Source organism: Numenius arquata, chromosome 2, assembly GCF_964106895.1.
Source record: "Numenius arquata chromosome 2, bNumArq3.hap1.1, whole genome shotgun sequence".
Classification (NCBI taxonomy): Eukaryota; Metazoa; Chordata; class Aves; order Charadriiformes; family Scolopacidae; genus Numenius; species Numenius arquata.
The window spans coordinates 57,576,166-57,596,267 of record NC_133577.1 but is presented as its reverse complement, the minus strand read 5'-3'; the positions used below and the strand labels follow the sequence as shown (position 1 = coordinate 57,596,267).

General features: G+C 40.6%; 1 protein-coding gene across 1 annotated transcript in view; it reads right to left on the bottom strand.

Moving 5' to 3' along the window:
- Positions 1-19,140, bottom strand: part of SOX5 (SRY-box transcription factor 5) — a 493,077-nt gene extending 473,937 nt beyond the window's left edge. The window contains exon 1 of the mRNA XM_074144406.1: positions 19,054-19,140. The gene's annotated coding sequence lies outside the window, so the exon portion shown is untranslated. The remainder of the gene's footprint in view (positions 1-19,053) is intronic.
- Positions 19,141-20,102: the final 962 nt, after the last annotated feature.

Below are 20,102 nucleotides of genomic sequence, written 5' to 3'. Positions count from 1 at the left end.
AGGCAGCAATGGTTTCGGTCTGTATTTTGCACATCACTGCTTTTGATAGGGAATGGGAACAGGAACAGAGGCTAAGGAGTCCTACAGCTGGACATGAGCCCCAGGTGAGGATGAAGCATTTACAGTATTTTCTGGTTGCTCAGAAGAATGGTGGTGGAGGTGTCAGTCTTTTTCAAAGGTAAGATCAAACGATACTATTATATATGTTTTAAAACTAAGCAGCGTAAACATTTGGTTTCCAGGCTACCTGTTCAGAAGAATCAGCATGTGTTTCACAGTTCAGCAAAGAGACAAAACCTTCTAGGCTTACAGTTAACAAGACCAAAACAACAGTTAAAGAGCCCATTGCAATCGGGCATGTTTGGCTATGTAGGAGAGAAGCACAGAAACCTTCCCTGACATCTGGTCCAGGGCATCAAGCTTGACTCACCATAGGACAAGGGCAGGGGGCAGCGAGGGAATGTCCTTTGACACCATTACCAGTGTCTCAGCACTGTCCTACATTAGCTAAGTCCAGAGATGGGTAACAGAGGTGAGGTTCACCAGAGATGGTGAACAGAGGATTGGGGGACTTTATATCCTGTTTGGATGCTTTAGAAAGCCAGCTATGCTTTCAAAGGGCTGAAAGTGATGTCTTCTTTTGCAGAAGCATCTCATCCCAGTGCCTGATAGTTGAGTTTTCATGTAAACAGGCACCATTCTCTAGTGTTGCCTCCATATCACTCAATTCTAACTAAATTCAACTGCAGTATCTAGGAGTACATCTCTTCGCTTTTTCACTCTTCTCTCTTCCAGCAGCTCTTGCTTCTTCCCCCAATGACTGCTGCTCACTACTTGGAAAGCACTGCTGTCACAACTTCTGTATGTGAATGCATTGCCCACTACCAGTGAGGTCCAGATACTCAGCTGGCACCCCAGGGATGACCGTATCATTTGTGTCTGGGGCCCAATGTGGCCCACATCACAGCAGCACTCAAGTGCTGCATCGCCAGCTATCTCACCCATCCTCACTGCTTTCCTTTTAAGTAATGCTGCTATTGACATTGGGCAGTTGGACACATGCATGGTCTGTCTTGCCTTCTGTCAGCCGGGAAAGCTTGTGGCAAAGCTGGGAACCAAGTCTCAGCTCCAGATAACTATTACTGGGGTGTCTGCGTTCTTATTCACAAACAGGACTCCCATGCCTACATTTTAGCAATTGGTGTTTCACTTATTTAAAGCTACCAGACTCATCCATGCAGGTGACTGTGACATTTGTGTCTATACAGGCACTATTTTCTCCATTCTCGTTGCACTACTGAATCTCTGGTGATGCTCAGAGAGACCACAAAGACTGAGCAATCGTAGGGTTTGAATGAGTTGGCGCAGCAGCGAGGAGGTCACTTTGGGTCAGAGCTGAAGCACATTAAGGCGGCAGTCAGCGATAAACCTGCTTACAACCATTGTCTTTTGGGGGAAAACAGACATCATTGATTTCAAGAGCAAGGACTACCACCCCCTGCTGCCTGACTTAGAACCAAATCTCGCTCATCTTGTTTATCCAGGCAGATCTGTTTGGACTTTTACTTTTGAAATGGAAGAAATCTCTTCACATTTCATAAAGAGAGAGAGAGTAAAGGGGGCTCAGTTTAAGAAATTTGTTCAAATCTCAAGCAGAACAGACGATCATAGCTCCAGAGGGAAAATTGCTTTAACGTGGCAAAAATACATGAAATTGATCCTTATAAAAAGGTCTGAAGTACAAAGTAGCAGACTGTAGGTTTCAAATTCTTTGCTTTTATGCACCTCTGACAGCAAAATGACTGTGTTAGAATAAGTGACTTTTAAAAATCTCTTTTATTAATTCATTTGGCTTATATCACTGAGAGGAAATCATCCCATCACAAAATCTGCCAAAAGGTTCAGTTATTATTAGCCTCTGAGATGCAAGCTAATTGCTTTCTATGTTTTTCACCAAAACCAGCTGAGATCCTGAGGTTCACAAAAAGGATACTGCACATGCTCAGAGATTTGCCTGTCCTGAAGATTTTTAATTACACATTTGACATTAGTGTTCCCCCGTGTAAAAATTGTGTTATGTTAGGCTTGCATCTTACAGAGACTTCAGCAAGCTGTAACTCTGCACACATCAATAGTCTTGCTGAAGTTAGATTTAGAGGGATTATTCAGATGCATAAAGTAACACATGAATTTGCCACACCTTTGCAAAATCAGAGCCAAACTGTATCACAGTGAACACTATAGACCTTGTCCCAACTGCCTGAAATTAATTTTTTTTTTTTTTTTAAAGAAATACATTTAACAGAAAATCTAAGGGAAAAATTGTTGGGTCTCTCCATTCTCTTCTTCTCTAAAAAAATTATCAAAACAGATATCCAATGACTGCAGTACTGCACAATCCCTCTAGTTTTATGTATCTCCTCCTCCTTCCCTGAAGTTAGTTCAAGCCTGGTAGTAGTCCAAAAAAGCCAAGTGACTTGACATCTCTACACCCCAGTAATTCTCTGCTGCCATCATGATTTCTTGAGGCAGCAGTATCCTGATACAGTGCATTTTGAAACAGGCTCTCTATGCTCCAGTTTATTCTGGAAGCAGGAGGAGGGAGAAGCAGCTTGACACTAGGTCAAGGGCTAAAATTCAGCAAGTTGGCTCAGCTCAGAGCATGGTCAAACAAGTGAGCAGGCTCAAGTGAGGGGCGCAGCTCTAGTTGGCTGATATTTTTCTTTTTTCGAGCAGGACAAGTGTAAATGGATTAATCCTGGTCAATTCCTTTTACTCTGATAGTTTGTCTCTTACAAACCCTTGTCAATAGAGAGTTGAAATTAGCTAGATAAGTATGTAATATCTAGTAATACCAACACAACACAGAAGAGAATAACAGTACAACCAACTTTTCCTCGAAAACGCCCATCACTCCTATTCTTGAGGGCATGCTCCTCAGCCCGATAACGTCCTCCAAGAAGCTGAGGACTCTGCCTTGTTGACTCTGCCTTGTCTCAAGACTCTGCCTTGTCTCTATGCCTCTCAGCATACAGACCTGCACAGCCAGGCTATGCATTTGCTCAAGCAGCATACAGAGAAATGAGTGGCGTGCAAAGGAGTAATCAGAAGCAATCACACTTAAAAAAATTAGCAGTAGAGAGATCTCTTTGTATCTCATGCAAGTCTTACCAACGCTCCTCCCAGTTTCCAACTTATTAATTCCAGCCACAACCGTTCACCCAAAACTAAGGAGCATGTTTTGCTGGCTGGTTCAGAAGACAGCCCCTCCCTCCACTTACATCTTCAACCAAAGCAATGCTATAAGGGTACCAATATCAGGACAGCATGCTTTATTTTCCCATAGCACAGACAGTGATAGGCCTGAGCTTTCATCTAAGGTTTTATCAGCCTCTTATGTTTAAAGATCTGGGTGATAAACTTAGAAGAACTGTCCCTCTTGAAACTAAAAATGGGAATTTTATTAGAGGTGAGCAAACAACATTGCCAAATGAGAGAGGCCCAGATTTCAGACTGACACATAATTTCACCCTCCTTTCTCTCCCCTAAAAAAGCTTCTTTCAAACCAGTGCACTGCCATGAAAAGCTTCTGTTTTGACAAATATACAAATATATTTTTTTAACAAAAATATCTGTTTTCTGACTACTTGACAATACTCCTTATAAAACATTGCCATACATTCACTTCAGCTACACGTGGGCCTAGAGCTAAATACAGAATTCAGTTTTCAGAGTTGTCAGTGCCCACCACCTTACCATCTCAAATGCGGAGGTGAACATACACGTTGGCATCGTGAACCAGCTGATATATGCTGTATGTGCATTTCATGTAGTGAGTATATACAATAGAGTACTGCATAACTCCAGTGACTTGTTCAGGAGCTTAATCTTAGCCTGTGTCTCGTTTTTATAGGGCTGCTGAAACTAAAAAAAAAAAAAAAAACACTTACAAGCACGGGGAGAGACTATTAAAGGCAGAGGTCTCTCATATAAGCACAACATGTGATCAGATAATATTGTCTGGATTAGCAGCTTTATAACCTAGCCAAGCCCCAGGGCTACAATTATCTGGTTGCATTAAACTGAAATCACCTGCAAAACCTCACAGTGAATGAGCCCTTGGAAGTGTCTAATCTGCTGGTTCACACTTGCAAGTGAAAGCAAAATTCAGCAATGGTGAAGAGATGAACAAACATCACAGTGAGAGATTTTCCAACTAATGGTTCTAATTTTGCTTCAAAAGGAAGTTCTTCCCATTGCTTTTGGCTCTTGTTCCACATACTTTCCAAATATAACAACATTATAAGCAAAGAATAAGAAGATAAAAGTCACAATAATAGCTACTACCAATTTGCACCTGTATAAAACTCTTAATTTCAGTAGTTTTGATGCAGAAAATTGGTGAAGCCTATTCTAAGGGCACTGCCATAGGAAGAACTTGATTAGACACACACTCCTCCAATTCCCTTTGGCCCCCCAAATCCATTCATAATTTGGAGGTTCTCAAACTACATTGTGATTTTAAAGAGAAACCTTTCAAAACCTTCCATTATTTTCTCCTAGTCCTTCACCAGGTGCCACAGAAACAGTTATTCTCCAAGCATTTATCTTGTAGCTTTGTTTTTTGCTCCCCAAAACTTCTAAAGCTTTGCAGTCTATCAAACAAACAAAAAAAAAGAAAAACCAACCCACAAATGAATGGGTATTTTAAACTCTCTGACCAGCTCCCATTTCAGGCATTCACTTCAGCCTATCTACCATTCCGTCTGATTTTGTAGATGGACATGATGATTGCATACCACCAGCTGTTGTACCTCGAGATTTACCAGGAGTTTTGCTAGAGGAAAACCATGAATTAATGGATAGAATTATAATCAGGTTACACAGATAAGGAGGAAACCATAGATAAGAAGCTCAAAATTGTGTGGTCCTGAAGGTTGCCTAAAAGATTGAAAAGTGCTCTGTCCTAGAAGTGGCAATCACTTGGAGCACGCAAGGAGAGTCCTATATTTTAGGATAGCCTATAGACTGAGCTACCTCTCAGCCTTCTGCACATCTATAAGCAAAAGTCACTTCTTAAAAGAAAGGTTTTATATAAATGTAGAATCATCAATAAAGTCACGTGGATGGACACCTAACACTCATTGGGTAAAGGAAAGTGGTGTGGTTTTGCTACATATCATAGTACAAAAAGCTCTGCTAAAAAGCCAATAAATAGTCAATAATTACAAAGACAGTGACATTTGAAGAACTACTCAGGTACTACTGTGTGGGAATTAATGGTACTATTTTTACTGGTGATTTCTGCAAATCTTCAGCTCCTCTAGGCTGGAATATGCAAGTGGGAAGAAACTTCTAACTAAATTAATTTTCATGCAAAGTTTAGAGGCAATCTGGAAGATGTTCTTTAAAAATTAACAATGAAATTTGAAATAACTTAAACTGAACTAATTGACTTTGGATTTTATCCACGTTGGAAGATATTTTTTGATATAGTGGTAGGGAGAAATGTTTAATGTGGATATGACTGGTAAATGCTACTACAGTTTTATACTAAAAACAATTTTTTTGGGTTGAAAATTAATTTCTTGCCTGAAAAGGATTAAAATAATTTCCTTTTAAAGGAGGCTTCACTAGATTGCTGTTCTATCTATATTGCACCATCCAGTTGTGTATTTATGTCATGACTTGCAAAAGCTTTTCAAAGCACTACTAAATGTGCTTTGAACAGATGGGGAAAGGTAATACATGCCATTTTGTCAGCACAGACACACGCCGATTCTGACGCAAAAAATGACATAGTAGTATATTGATTTTACATACATTTCCATATGCTTAAATAGCTTTAGACTCTATGTTACTGAAGCATTTATTTTAAGATAAAAACACCATTTAAACTTAGTTTTTTCCATTTATCATCTTCTTATCAGAATCCATATTTCATTCCAAATATAACTGGTTGGATATGCAGACAACAAAGAATAAAAAAGAAAAAAGTCATTATCCCATTAGCCAATGTATTGACAAAACAGATAATTCCTAAACAGTATCAGACTTCAAGGCCTGCATAGCTGCCTAGATGATTTTCTGGCTATTTCAGCCCACCTCACATGTTCCTTATAATCTTTGGTGTGCTGACCCCTCCTTTCCCCAGGTCCACATCTTTAAAGACTCCATTTCTTACTCCCCAAATGAGCACTCCTATTTCCTCACACTTGCCTTTTGCTACCTCAGTAAGGCAGAAAAAGGAAATCTGCAATTTATTCTCTCCTGAAAGGTTCAATGCCTGCCCACAGAAGGGGATGTCTGGAGCAAATAACAGGCGCCTGTCACCGCAGGGAAGAGCCACGCTCTGGCTGCTGCGACAAGTTCCATCATACCCATTTGTATGCATGCTCCCAACTTTACCAAAAGCAATAGTGTTGTCCTCTGCTTCTGCCAGACACTTATTCAATTTTATTTCTCTTCCACAGTTCAGTATTGCACTTTCCCTTTCACTCTCTCTCTGTATTTCTGACCTGAACTTTAGGTGGAAAATAACACATCTCATCTAGACTAGAAACAAATAGTTCAGTTTAGGTCAAGCTTAGCTAGCAAGACCCTCAGCTAACTCTGTGGCTCAAAGGCAGCCTGAGCTATAGCTCAGCTGTACATGGTTGCAGCAACAGTATTATTCTCTTTAAAACAGAAAGAGTGACGTAGGCAGATGGGCTAACTAGTTGTAGCTAAGCTCACCCTAAGCATTACTACCCAGCCACCACCCCAAAGAGAAAGACAGCAACAGAGACACATAAGCCAGGGGGCTCACAGTCTAGCAAAGAACTCTACGGGTAGGTAAACCTGGTTAATTTTACCACTCAAGAAAGTTACTACTGGATATAAGAAAATCAGCATTTTGGAAGCTTTTAACTTGGGACCCGAGCTTTCCATCGAGACAGTGGGAAGAATATTTTTAATAAAAGCAAAACAACTTATTTTTTCTCTCAGCTTGGGTACAGCTCAGCCATTTTGGCTGAAAAATTCTTTTAAATTACTTTTTTTTTAAATGTCTGAGGCAAACACCCAAAATGAAAAATATCAGCCAAAGCTGAAATCATTTGGCAAAGATATAAACAGCTGAAAAGAGTTTTAGGATGGGAAGTAACAAGCAAGCTTCAACACAGACATAACTTCCCATACCTCCTACTGCCTTTTTCCCCATGTTCCTATAATGGTCAGGAGCGGGGGCTCCCCACCAGCACTTGTGCTCCTGTACAGGGCAGAAGCAGGCCCCAACTTATGAAGCGTGTTTCACCCTCAGGGCTTCCTGCTATATGATGCCACTGAAGCTCGTGACCAGGTAAATCAGAGAGGAACAACTATATATGTGCAGAAGTTAGCTCTAACTTTGTATCTATGACAATAAATAAAATCACAGGAAATTAATGAAGGTTATATGCTATCAGTATCCATGCTAGGAGAAAGAGCTTGACAATCCAGTAGGCTATTTCCAGACGCAAGTTCTTAAATAGCCATAAATATGTCAAGAGTTTTAAGAATATCTCCTAACAGATGATTTCCAAAGGTACATAAAATGCTGCAGAGAATAAGCCAACATCCACCTGGTTCATAGATTCATAGATTCATAGATTGGTCCAGGCCGGAAGGGACCTCCAAAGGTCATCTAGTCCGACCTCCCCGCAGTCAGCAGGGACACCCCCAACTAGACCAGGTTGCCCAGGGCCTCGTCGAGCTTCACCTTGAATATCTCCAGGGAAGGGGCCTCAACCACCTCCCTGGGCAACCTGTTCCAGTGTTCCACCACCCTCATCGTAAAGAATTTTTTCCTAATATCCAATCTAAATCTCCCCTTCTCCAGCTTAAAACCATTGCCCCTCGTCCTGTCACTGCAGGCCTTTGTAAACAGACCCTCCCCAGCCTTCCTGTAGGCCCCTTTCAGGTACTGGAAGGCTGCTATGAGGTCTCCCCGGAGCCTCCTCTTCTCCAGGCTGAACAACCCCAGCTCCCTCAGTCTGTCCTCATTGGAGAGGTGCTCCAGCCCCCTGATCATTTTGGTGGCCCTCCTCTGGACCCACTCCATCGGGTCCATGTCCTTTCTATATTGAGGGCTCCAGACCTGCACACAGTACTCCAGGTGAGGTCTCACCAGAGCAGAGTAAAGTGGCAGAATCACCTCTCTTAAGGTTAAGAAGAATCCTGTGAAGGTAGACCGATTCTGGGGTTTGGGGATCTTCTTTTGAACCACCTGACCTTGGACAGGGTTGAAAAGGGGCGGCTGAACTCGACAGACACCAGACACAGGTCAGCACAGCAAAGCCCTCAGCACAAACTATCTAGCAACAGCAGCCAAACACAAACCCCAGGGCCAGGATTCACCCTCCTAAATCCCACCTTTATTTGTGACATGCATACACCTACTACAGGTTTTGGTAAAGAATATGCTTCATTTTTACAGGTAATTGTTCGCCTTGAGCAAGTGCAGCTTACAATCACTGGAGGAAAAGATTTGCTTCGGTGAATTAAAATCATGGGGTTATTTCACTAGAAACGCAAGGAAGCACAAAGCTAAAAAGATAAACAAGTAAATATTTTATCTTTTTTCTCTTCTTTATTCAGTGACATGAAAGCTCAAGACCCTTATAAATACCAAATGAGATTTCACAAGTTTGCATGGTTGAGTTCTGAACAGAGAAATATTTTGGGGTACAAGCCACATACTCTGTGTTAAGGAAAAAGGAATTAAAAAAAAAAAAGTTGACCGTAACCTGAGGCCTTGGCTCCAGCCAAGTGCCTGTTGTTATGAAAGCAAGGTGCTCCACACGATCTAATCATAGCACTAAACCTTGTTACAAGCCCTTTTACAGCTCCAATATCTGGGTTACATGGAAACACGCTGGAGAGGCTCCTTGTACTATGAAATAAATGTCATTCTGACTGGCATCCTCTCTTCCAGCGAGTAATTTCCCTCCGCTGATAAATCGATACAGCAAAAACAAATGAGAGCGCACAATGGGCATATTGAGGATTACATTTTTATTCATTTCAGAGCCCCTGCAGCAGAGTTTTTTAAACTCAATAGCAGAAAATGATGCACTTGAGCTGACGGGGGAAAAAAAGGAGACAGTGCTTTAGAGAGGAAGAGAGAAGGAAAAGAGCAAGAAAGGAAGGAAAAGAAAGAAAGAGAGGGAAGGAAGAAAAATAACCTCAGCATTTACATTAAAAGTCTAGATTTTAAAATGTCTGAAGTTCGGGGTGGTTTTGTGTCCAGTGAGCATTTAGTTTGGCTCATTTCTAAGTTCTTGCTATTTGTTATAGCAACAATAATTTACCTCCCCTCCGCCCCCCTTTTTAAATTTTGATCCTAACTATTCCATGTTTTGTTTCAAGGAGCTCTTCTCGCCCCTTCCATCACAGCAACTGTACTCACACAAAGAGGACACCACAAGCACTGTCCGTATCTATAATTTAATGTCTTGTACCAAAACAGTTATGTCAAAAGGCATACATTTGCTATAGTGGACATGTAACTATAGGAAAATGCAGCAAAACATCTAGACTTCAGAGTTTCAGCTCAAGGAACTAATCCAGCATCCCGTGGGGTCAGGAGAGATATTTTCAGTGACCTGTAGCAGGTTCCGACTCAGCCCCAAAGTAAACAAGACCCAGCCTGGTCACCTTTAGTTATAGCCGTGTGCCCCTGAAACTTCAGGTTTCAGTCTTTTCTATTTATGGAACAGAAGTGAAAAGAGCAAAACTGCTTTTTCTCTCAGGGCATTCAGCCAAAGAGGGCACAACCATGGATTTACTGATGCACCGACCCAGAGGCAGAAGCCCAAGGTGTCAATAAACTGCTTGGCAAACCCAGATCTGAAGAGAAACTGAAGGGCACATCAAGACACCAATAGTATTGGTGAAACCCTCGGGCTTTGGGTGTTCACTCAGTGTCAGCAAAAGGCCAGACCAATAGCTCCAGAGACTGGAGACTTCAGCACATCTACTGGAGACCTAGAACCAGGACAGCCAAGGAGGAGCTCAGGGCAAGACATTGCACGTTACAGCATAACTCTGACTTGAACATGACCCACGCCAAGGGCAGGAGATCCAGAGAGCACACAGTCCTTGTCCCTGAAGAAGGACTACCAGCAAACACAAGGAGGGCTTTCATTTAGTCTATAACCACTAGAAACTGGACCAAGGAAACAAAACATTGCACATTTACTGCCATGTGACTGATGGTTTGTGGCCACTTCCAATAGTACCAAAGTCTAGGTTTGAACAAGCAACTTCAAGGTGAAGGGCTGTTGTATCTCATTACGAGTTCCCCATGCCTCATTAAATTTGCATTTATTTGGTTCTTACTGTTAGTGGTTCTTACAATGACCAGCTAGAAATTACACAGAAATGTGCCTTTTTTCTTCCTTTTCACACTCTCTCCCCTCCTTTTTTTTTTTTTTTTTTTTTTAAGCCAAAAGGCCGTAGCACAACAGCAACATAATGCAAAGTGAAATCCTTTTACAACCCTGGGAAGGCCAAGATGTGTGCCCAATAAATGTAAGCAGACATGATATCCTTTATAATCACAGCAAGATGAAGATGTGAACTGAATAAATGCTTTAAAAACATCATAGATTCTATTAGATGCAAAAGATTGAAGCGTTAGGCACCTTTTAGCTCAACTTTCATTTAATTTACTGCTTGCTGTACTATAGTCTAAAGGGAGTGAAAAAATCCTCTCTCTAATTTTTTTTTTCCTTTTCATGAGCTGACCAAGGAGATGAAATCTGGGTACTTTAATTACCACTCAGAGCCAAAGGCCTGGCCTTTGATATGGAAATCCCACTTCAACTCCAGCTTGCTGCTGCCTTTCCCTGTCCCCTTCTCCTTCCAATCTCCCAACATGAATTTTAAGTAGTCTTGTCAACACCTGACCGTGACAGCTAACAGAAGCCTGTGCCACTAAGTTGGTGCTGTTGGTAATTTCTTAATTTTTTTTTAATTATTTTTTTTTTAGGAGGGAGGGACTGAGGGGGTGGGATGGGTTAGAAATTAGCCAAACCTAAGTGACCAGATCTCAGCTCGGAGAGAGCAGTGCGGTGTGGCCCAGCTGCATGGAGCAGCTCACATTAAAGGGTAAAAGAAAGAAGAAGCAGCGGGGGGAAGGAACGGATGAAAGCTGTCATGTACAGTTACCCTGTTATTGTCATCTGCCTGCTGCATGACTCCCAGCTTTGCTATAATTATTAATTGCACTTGTCAACTGTCATTAATTCCTCTTTAGCATCCCTGTCTTGGAGTAATTAGACAGAACAGCCTCAGTGCACTCATTGTTTTGAGAGGCCCCTGAAAGAGCCCAACGGGCTCTGCGAAGAAACAACCATCATTAATACAATAGAGCACCTCGGCATTAACCCTTTCAAAGGTGCAGAAATCAGAGCTGTCAGCTCTCCCATCTCACAACTTCCAGTTGCTGGACTCCCCTTTCCCTTTTCCTTAGGAAAGCTTCCATCCAATGACCCAGGAGCAGCTGGAGGCTTCAGGTGCTTTAGTTTGGAGGATGCTGCAAGGAGGCCTAATTTTCCAAGGGTGGGGACTCCTCACTCCCCAGATGTCAGTCAAGACATGGTCCTCATCTTATGTACCCTACTCTGAAGAGAAAGGCACAAAACACTGGACTGTAAGAAATTTTTGTCTTCACCTTTTACCTCTAAGTTTGCAGTGGCTCACTGAAAAGCAGCTGCAGGATGTCAGTATTTCTTCTCCGTACCTTCGCAGAGGGATGCAGAGTGCTCGTTGAGCTCTTGGGCGCTTGAGCCCAGCTTTGCTATGACTGCCCCCCTGCTAGTCCTCCATGAGAGCCCCCACGATACGCTTCTCCTGACCATATTGTGCACTCCAGCTGTCCCGAAATTCTCCAATTCCCAAACGCAGTAATCTCCACCACTCTTACACAGGTAAAAGCAAAAACCACGATCTGGCATGTGGCAGCTGTGCAGACAGTGCATGGCAGGGAGTAGGACTCTTGTTTACTCTCCCAGATTTGCAATGCGAGGAAGCATAAAAGCTCGTATATGCGCAAAAGGTACAACAAGGCGGCGTAATTCTGGGTCTATGAGCAAGGGACCAAGTAACCTAGTGGGACAATACTGTATTTGTATCACCCGTCTTCAGAACAAAACTGCACTTGCCATTGGAAACATCAAGTTGCTGTTGTGGGGGAAGCATTCACTCTCTTAATTTTGTTTTACTCTCATACCTGACTACATAATGGTGGTTAGGGTTAAAAGAAATGGGGAGGAACTACAGCAACCTGTTGCTGCAACAGGGAAAATCCCTGTAGTTCTACTTTTAGTTTACTGCTTAGGTTTACCAAACTGTGTCCCTCTGCAGCTAATTTACTCACTCTTACCAACTTTTTAATTGTAACGCTAAAATGCAGAGTTCTCAAAACAAGAAGAGAAACCAGTTAGGCAATAGCCAGATTTCATTTTAGTGCTGTTTGGAGTCACTCTGAGGAACTCCAGAGCCACCAGACAGACCTTCCTAGGGGCTTGGGAAGACAATAGTGCACAATCACACCCTCAGTCCCACAGCCAGGAGTGGAGGGAGCACAGATTTTTTTTTTTTCCCTCTCAAATCCAGGAAAGACTCATATTCACACTAGGCAAGCAGTTTGCCAAACCTGGTCACATGAAATAACATCTTCAGCAACAGTATTCCTTAATTTATTTTAAATAAAACTACACATTGAAACCTAGAATACTGAAAAAAAAGGAAATTTCTTCTCCCTGTCTGCTAGCCTACCTATAACAAGAGAACTTTAGGAAAATATTTTTTCCCTTAAATTTTGCCTATCTTTTCAATGCTTACCCAACTGACACCATCAAACCCAAAAATTAATAAGAAAATATACTCTAACGCAGGGTTTCAAAGTCATAAAATGTTAAAGAATTTTATTCAGAGCTTCACCTTCTTTGGATCTAGCTTAGTGGCTTGTGATTTACTGAAATAACTGAGAGCTTTGTTTAAAGTCATGTGGAATATATTTATAGTACATATAGAACCAGAAAAATCTTTCATAAGCATATCCATCAGATTTTTGGCAGTGTGCGTCCTGCATCAGAAAGAAGAATTTGGCCATATATCTGATCAGCAAACACTTCTTTGCCTTTCTCTATTGTGTCTATAGTCAACCAATGCAAAAATTTAGAGCAATTTTTTCAAAACAGGGCCCAGTTCAGCTGCATGCTAAGTACCATCACTGATTAAATCCCTTCTGCATTTTTTTAAAGATGAATTTCAGTGTCCCACAAAACTGGCCCTGTGTTTTACAGCAACTCAGTTGACAGCCAAATCTTACTGTTACCTTATTAGTGAGACGGTCTGCTAAACCACCTTTAAATTGCACACGAGACCAAACTTATCTAAAGGCCAAATTTAATACAGTATATACATATTATTACAAATTTCTGAATGGCTGGTGATACTAGTTCCTCAGGTAAATAAACCAAATAATTATATTTCACTTCGCGAATGCCAGATGTTTATTTCGCCTTCTTACATGAGTATGCTCTTGGGACAGATGTAAACCAATCCTGACTGCTGTCAGGGAAGGCAACCTAGGATAAATCTGGCTGAACTCACTGATGATTTCAGGACTACAGGGTGATCTGCTGAGACATTTCTGAGATTCAGCCAGAAGCTAAGGCATTAGCTCCTATTATTTCAAGAAGGTGAAAAACAATAGGTGGTTAACAGCCATTTCAGTGTGAATACACAGGCTTTCTGCAGTGAACTTCTGTCACCAGTATTTTGATGCATGGCTGGGAAGTTTTGCCAATTTAAGCAGCTCTTTATCAAACAGATACAGCTGCAAGTCCATGCATTCCTCTAACCCTTAATGCCTGACTCCTGTATAGCGGATATTCCCAAGTCATCCTGAGCCTCCCTCCCCTTTAAAGATCACACTAGCTAAAAAAAAAAGCAATTAAAAAGAGTAAAGCGCATATGTGTGCACAACCTTAAAAACACACTAATATCATTAGAGATAATAAATTCGCTGTTCTGTGGTCTCTCCAATGAAGAGTGTTCAAGTGATGATTAACCAACAAGCTAAGTGTTCAGCTGCAATCTCAGCCCATTTTGAACGGTTTTTGCCCACGGCAAACTAAAGCAGGAGATTAAAAAAACCCCTCCCAAATGGATTAAAAACCCAGTTAAATGACCATCTTTGAGGTCATTATAGCAATAAGTAATATCTATATATACACATATATATTATCTATATAAAGAAAGAAAAAAAAACCTTAGACAACCCTTCTTCAGAGGATTACTTCAATGCCTTTGACTTCAGAGAAATTGAAACTGATTCTCCTAAAGCAAGCAGCTTTAACCTAAATCAGAACTCACCTCTCCGCCAATCAGAAGGAAGCTTTTTCAAAAACTTATACTTCCTAATAGTTATATGGGCCTTAATCCTCTTGGAAACAGTTTTAGGTCATTATTCCGGGAGTTATTAGGTTGGAAAACAGCTTCTAGGCAAATGATGCTATTCACAAACCTTTTACACCAGAAATAATGGTTGGATTATTTCTGCCTCAAAAGTAGTCTTGAGGTCTGATTTCTGATTTTCTTTATATCTGATGTTCCTGAGAAAAGACACAGCTATACTTGCTGTTAAGTAACTAAAAATAATAATAATAATAATTTTATATACATAAAAGTAATTTGATAAAGATCATAATGGCAGTAACGAGACTAAGTTTGGATTTTAAGTGGAAGTAAAATATGTTTTATCTCCCGAAGTCCAGTGATCTTCTATGCTCTTGTATGTTTCCAGGGGCAAACCGAATGCTTTGGTGCTTCCCCAAAATACCAGTTTCAAAAGGCTTTCACCGATCTTCCCCCGCTCCCCATGTTTTCTGAAGTGTTACTCCTTTTTCACATCCATTGGTGTCTCACAGCAAAAGAGAAAAATTTACAAAATTATTGAAGTCTGCTGCTTGCACAGCATTTGAGAGAAGGGTGACCACACATCCTTGAGTCTGGGAGTAACCCTGTTTCCAGGACCTTTGAGAGCACTTGCTCTTTCCACCAAAACTTACGCTTTGCCTTTATTTGCCAGTGCTCTGCAGAGTAGGCTGACCACAGACTCATCAGGCAGCTAAGCTCACACAGCTGCCATCAAATAATCAAAATACTCACATATTTGAAAATGCGAAATTATCTTTTCCATTTTTAAATTTTTTTACTCTTGACCACAGGAAATAGATGGGAAATAGTGCGTTCAACACCTCCCCAATCCCAGATAGTTTCCACCTTCTCTTTCCAAAAAAAAAAAAAATTACCACAATATCATGTATGAATTTTCAGTAAGGACAGATAGATAAAGACATCATTAATGACAGAAGCCAGTCTTTTCCTCATATCACATTTTTCTCAATGCTTGCAAATAGAAGAACAACAAAAAGACAACCCAACACGGAGCTAGATCAAGTTGGTTTTGCAATCCTGCCACCAGTTACTACTGCTATGCAGGTCTAGCTCTTTAACATGTGGATCTGACGGAGACTGTGGAGTTGGCGCATGCCCAAAGTAGCCCCAGGAACAGGGAGCCTTGCAGCATCATGAGCACTTACTCAAGCCCCTCCAATCTCCTCTCTCTGGTTTTTAGCACCAGCGGAGTATACACAGACATCCTGAGAGTCTAGTCCAAAAGCTGTAAGTCCCAAAGGCTCTCCTGAAAAGTTGGCACTCCTCCATTTCATAGTGAAAGTCAAATGTAGAACAAAAAAAACCCCCAAAAACCTGACAAGTCCATACAAATTAATTTGTGCTACACTGTGAACTTTGCTTCCTTCAAGCAGATCAAATACTCAAGTTTCAATGGCAATTTTTGCCTAAATAATGACCTCAGGATTTACCGCTCTCACTTTTACATATAGCTGTATATGCATGTCAAGCACCCACAATCTTTCTTTTCTCAAAGAAAATAATTTAATTAAAAAATTAAACCTGCTTACTGAAAGTAGTTATTAGTTATTTTTCATCCATTAGTTCTTACCCTGAAGATGGCAATTCTGTTTTTTGCAGAACAAGGGGGCCATAGTGGGAGGTAAAACTTCAGCATCACAAAACCAGCAGCACAAAAAGGGCAGCATCATCTCGGACTAAATGCTTCACTGAGGCAGTGATATCACAGAATCTGGTGGCCAAAGGATTCTGTGGTACCACTTTCTAAAGTATATTAAAAATGTATTAATTTGCCTAGATGGCAACTTCATCATCATTGCTCAGGAAAAATCCAAAAACCTACAGGAAAGGCCTTCTGAGGTAATCGAAAGCTAAAGAGACATAACATAATTAAAAAGAAGAAAAGAATAAGAAATGTTGCATTTGTTCTCCTTAGTTATATTAGGAATAAAAACCAAAACTAACGTAATAATGTATCCCAGCAGTTCAAATCTTCTAATTTATGTAGAATGGATTATTACTTAGACAATCTGACCCTGGGCAAAACTTCCTCAGTTGAGAAGATTTACAATCTAATTATGCAGGAAGTTCTGCTGAGACAGTTTGGGTGCAATGGTCTTCTATTACATTAGCTTAGCTAAAATAGCTGCTTCTTCGCTTGCTTGGTGTTCCAAGTACTCACATGAAAACAGAAAATCTTTCATTCGCATCCTTTATTTCCCTTTAGTTTTTCTCACCATTACTGTATGCAGAAGCACTCCTTCACAACTGCAAATAGCAGCAAGGGGCTGAGGTTTTTAATGGCAAACTACAAGTTGCCTTTCGGGCTTTAGCTTTGGCCCCTGTTTAGTGAACTGACTTTAAAAAGGACCATCAAAGTGCTTTTCATAATTTTTACAATGATAGTTACTGGGTTATTGCTCCCCTCCCTTACTGCAAATGTCCCTATCGAAAGCCTGAAGATGAAATCTGTTCCTGTACACTTTCTTTTTCATCCTGAATGCACAAAACTAGTTTATTTTTTTTAGGATGGCTTAGAGATGTTTTGCTGCTGTCTCAGACACCTGAATGTTTTTAGCAATCTATTTCATTAGATCAAAAAAAGATCCCTCAACACATACAAGAATAGCAAGAGCTTTACAAGCCAGTAGAGGAGAAGACAGGAAACTTGGGTCTAACATAATCCAAATTATCTTTTTTTCCCCCTAGATATATTACAGTGTATTGGTATAGTTGAATATACAGACATGCCCTATATTAACATAGATGGAGAAATCTGTGCCTTTTTTTTTTTTTTTTTTTTACAGCAAGTGTTTTGATTTCAAAAGGTCAATAGATCATGTCACGGCCTTCAGTCTTGATAATTACCATGTGTAGTAATGCACATTTTTATCTACAGGTGGCAGACCTTTTAAAATCATCTTCAATCAAATTCATTAGACATTTTTGTTGATACCACCACCCACATTAAAAAGTAAGAATCGGCAGCATAAAGTTCTAATTAATGCTGTTCAATTTAGAGGACAGATTTGTCAACAAAGTGGCTCAATTCTCAAAGGCTAGTGACCCCTCTCAGAATGAAAGCCTTAAAAAAAAAAAAAAAAAAAAAAGAATTAAGTTGCCCAGTACATGGTAAGCTTTTATTATTTAAAAATTATTCAGCAGCTCAGCAAAGGATTTCTTTTTTTCCTCTAAATTAGAAGTTTCACTTCCTTGATTATTAAGCACTGGCTGGTAACTTAGTGATTTCTTCTCTGATAAGCTTACTTAGAAGAGGAAAAAATACAAGAATGTCAAAACTGACTTCTGGCAGTTAGAAGGAGAAAAGTGAATCATAAAACTTTTGTATCTTAATGAATCATATTAAAATGCCATGACTTAGACTTGTCTTCTCAGACACGTGTCTAATGCCTCACTACAAAGCAGAAGAGCACTGATTTACACCAGACTATTATCATTCAATCATATAATCCTGCTTTCAGACTTATTTAGAAATTTTGTCCCAACAAGAACAAGTAGAATAGCCCTCTACTTGTGGACAAAATCATACTGAAATCAAGAAGGCTGTTCCCGAGTTGGCCCTAAATCCTCAGTTACACTGGCCCTGGGTCTCCACTGCCTTCCACACCTTTTGCTCATTTTCACCCATGAAAACTGGACATAGGTGTTATTTGTCACTGTGGCTGCATTTCTAATCCTGTTGTGGTAGCAATTTCCACTCCCCTTGCAAAGACACTAATTATACCAGAATACACAGCTATGATAGCAACCTGGTCAAACTAGGTGAAGCCTAACCCTACGACAAACTCATCACACTCAACAGCATTTGACATATTCAACTCTTCTTAAGGTCCACAATAACAACATAAAAACCATGCTACCAAAAGGAGGTGCTTGCCTTTGAAACCTTAATTCTGCAAACATTTACTGTTCAGGTTAAGTACAAAGAATACTACAGGATCAAGCAGACATATCAACTGTGGGATTACCTGCATCTGAGTCTCCTGTCAGGCCAACAACAACTTTTAAACCAGATTATTCCCCAACCACTCTCCCTAACTGCAATAAATGTCATTTTATAAAGTATTTGTAAAAATGCACTACTTGTAATATTGATGCGTAAGTATACATATCCCTAAAATATTGCACATATAACCACAAGTGTGTAGCAATTTAGGGAAAATTCTTTATCTTGCCAGTAAATTTTAAAGAAAGGAAGAAAAAAAAAAAAAACAAACCCCAAAATCTTTTACAGTTATCTTTCTGGGAGTTTTGAATAGATTGAAATAGAACTGCAAAGCAGCTTGAATGAGTAACAGAAAGTATAGATAAACTTAAAACATTTACACTGGGAATACACATGCTGAAGAATATCCTTATTTGCTTGCTGATATATGCCCACTCCTCCCCCTTCTCCCCAGTCCAAAAAAGTGGGTGAGAAAAATTGTGTACACTAATGTCTTTTGTGGTAACCTAGTAACCTTCTCCTTTTTCTCCACAAGCTCTTCCTTCAATAGTACTCTTCCATATTGCTAGCCCTCCAGAGTAATTGCCGTACGTCTTTATATGGTTTTGTTTTCCTACCCAATGCAGAGGAGTTGGGGTTATTTTCAATCTTCGGAAGCTTGTAAACAGGATCAAACAGGAACCTGGTCATCAGCAAGAGGAAGGCTAGAAAAATAAAAGCAAATGCATATCAACAATTTTATTCTAAAAAGAAAATACATCCAAAACATGAAACAAAAGCCTGGGCTCTGCTAGACATCCCCCTCCCCGTTTCTTTTTGTTTAGTTCGTGAACTCTTTTTTGCAGAACAGAGGCTGGTGTAAATTAATGTGTGACCCAAAACATATCACATGGAAAAGCTGCCATAGAAATATGTAATAGCAGAAAAAAAAAAAAAAAAAGAAAAGAAAAGAAAAGTAAGCATTATTAGAACTAAAGCGGCACCTCTTATCATGATAAATCAATACAAAGATTGAACTAGGAGAAAGATATGACTATATGTTCCTGTTTCTCTTGAGTGTTTAAACAGCTAACCTGCACTCACCGGTTCTTTTTTTATATCCCCAGCCTAACATGCTTGCATGATTAGCCCGTTTAGCATGGTTAGTGGTGCGAGCATGTCGCTGGGAGCAAGAAGTACTCTGCATTTGCCTCTGCTCTCAGCTGTCACCCTGCAAGTAGGAGGGTGACTCACATGCTTACTCTGTGACTTAGATCCCTGCCTCAAGGTTCTCCAAGCTGCACCTGAGCTTCCTGCACAGGTGACAGAGTGGCATCTCCCCTAGGTGTGGCAAAGCCCAGAACTTACACAACTAACATCAGCCAGCATGACTTTCCAACCCCCACCTTGTCCTCCACAGCTCAAAAGCTGTGGCTGCTGATGTTTCATCCCAAAGCCTTCAGTCTGCTGGCAGAGGTGGGGGAGAAGTGTTTTGAGGCACAAGGTGTGAACACGTTGGACACATAAGGCAGGAGCTGAGACCCCTCTGCAGAGGCCTGTGACACTGTTGCATGGAAGAGCACAACTGTGCTGTTTGACTCAGCTGGCCCTGCCTAACCATAGGCTCCCCATTACCAGCTTTGTGCCTCAGCTTACCTGGTTACAAAACTGGGAAAATAAGTTTCAT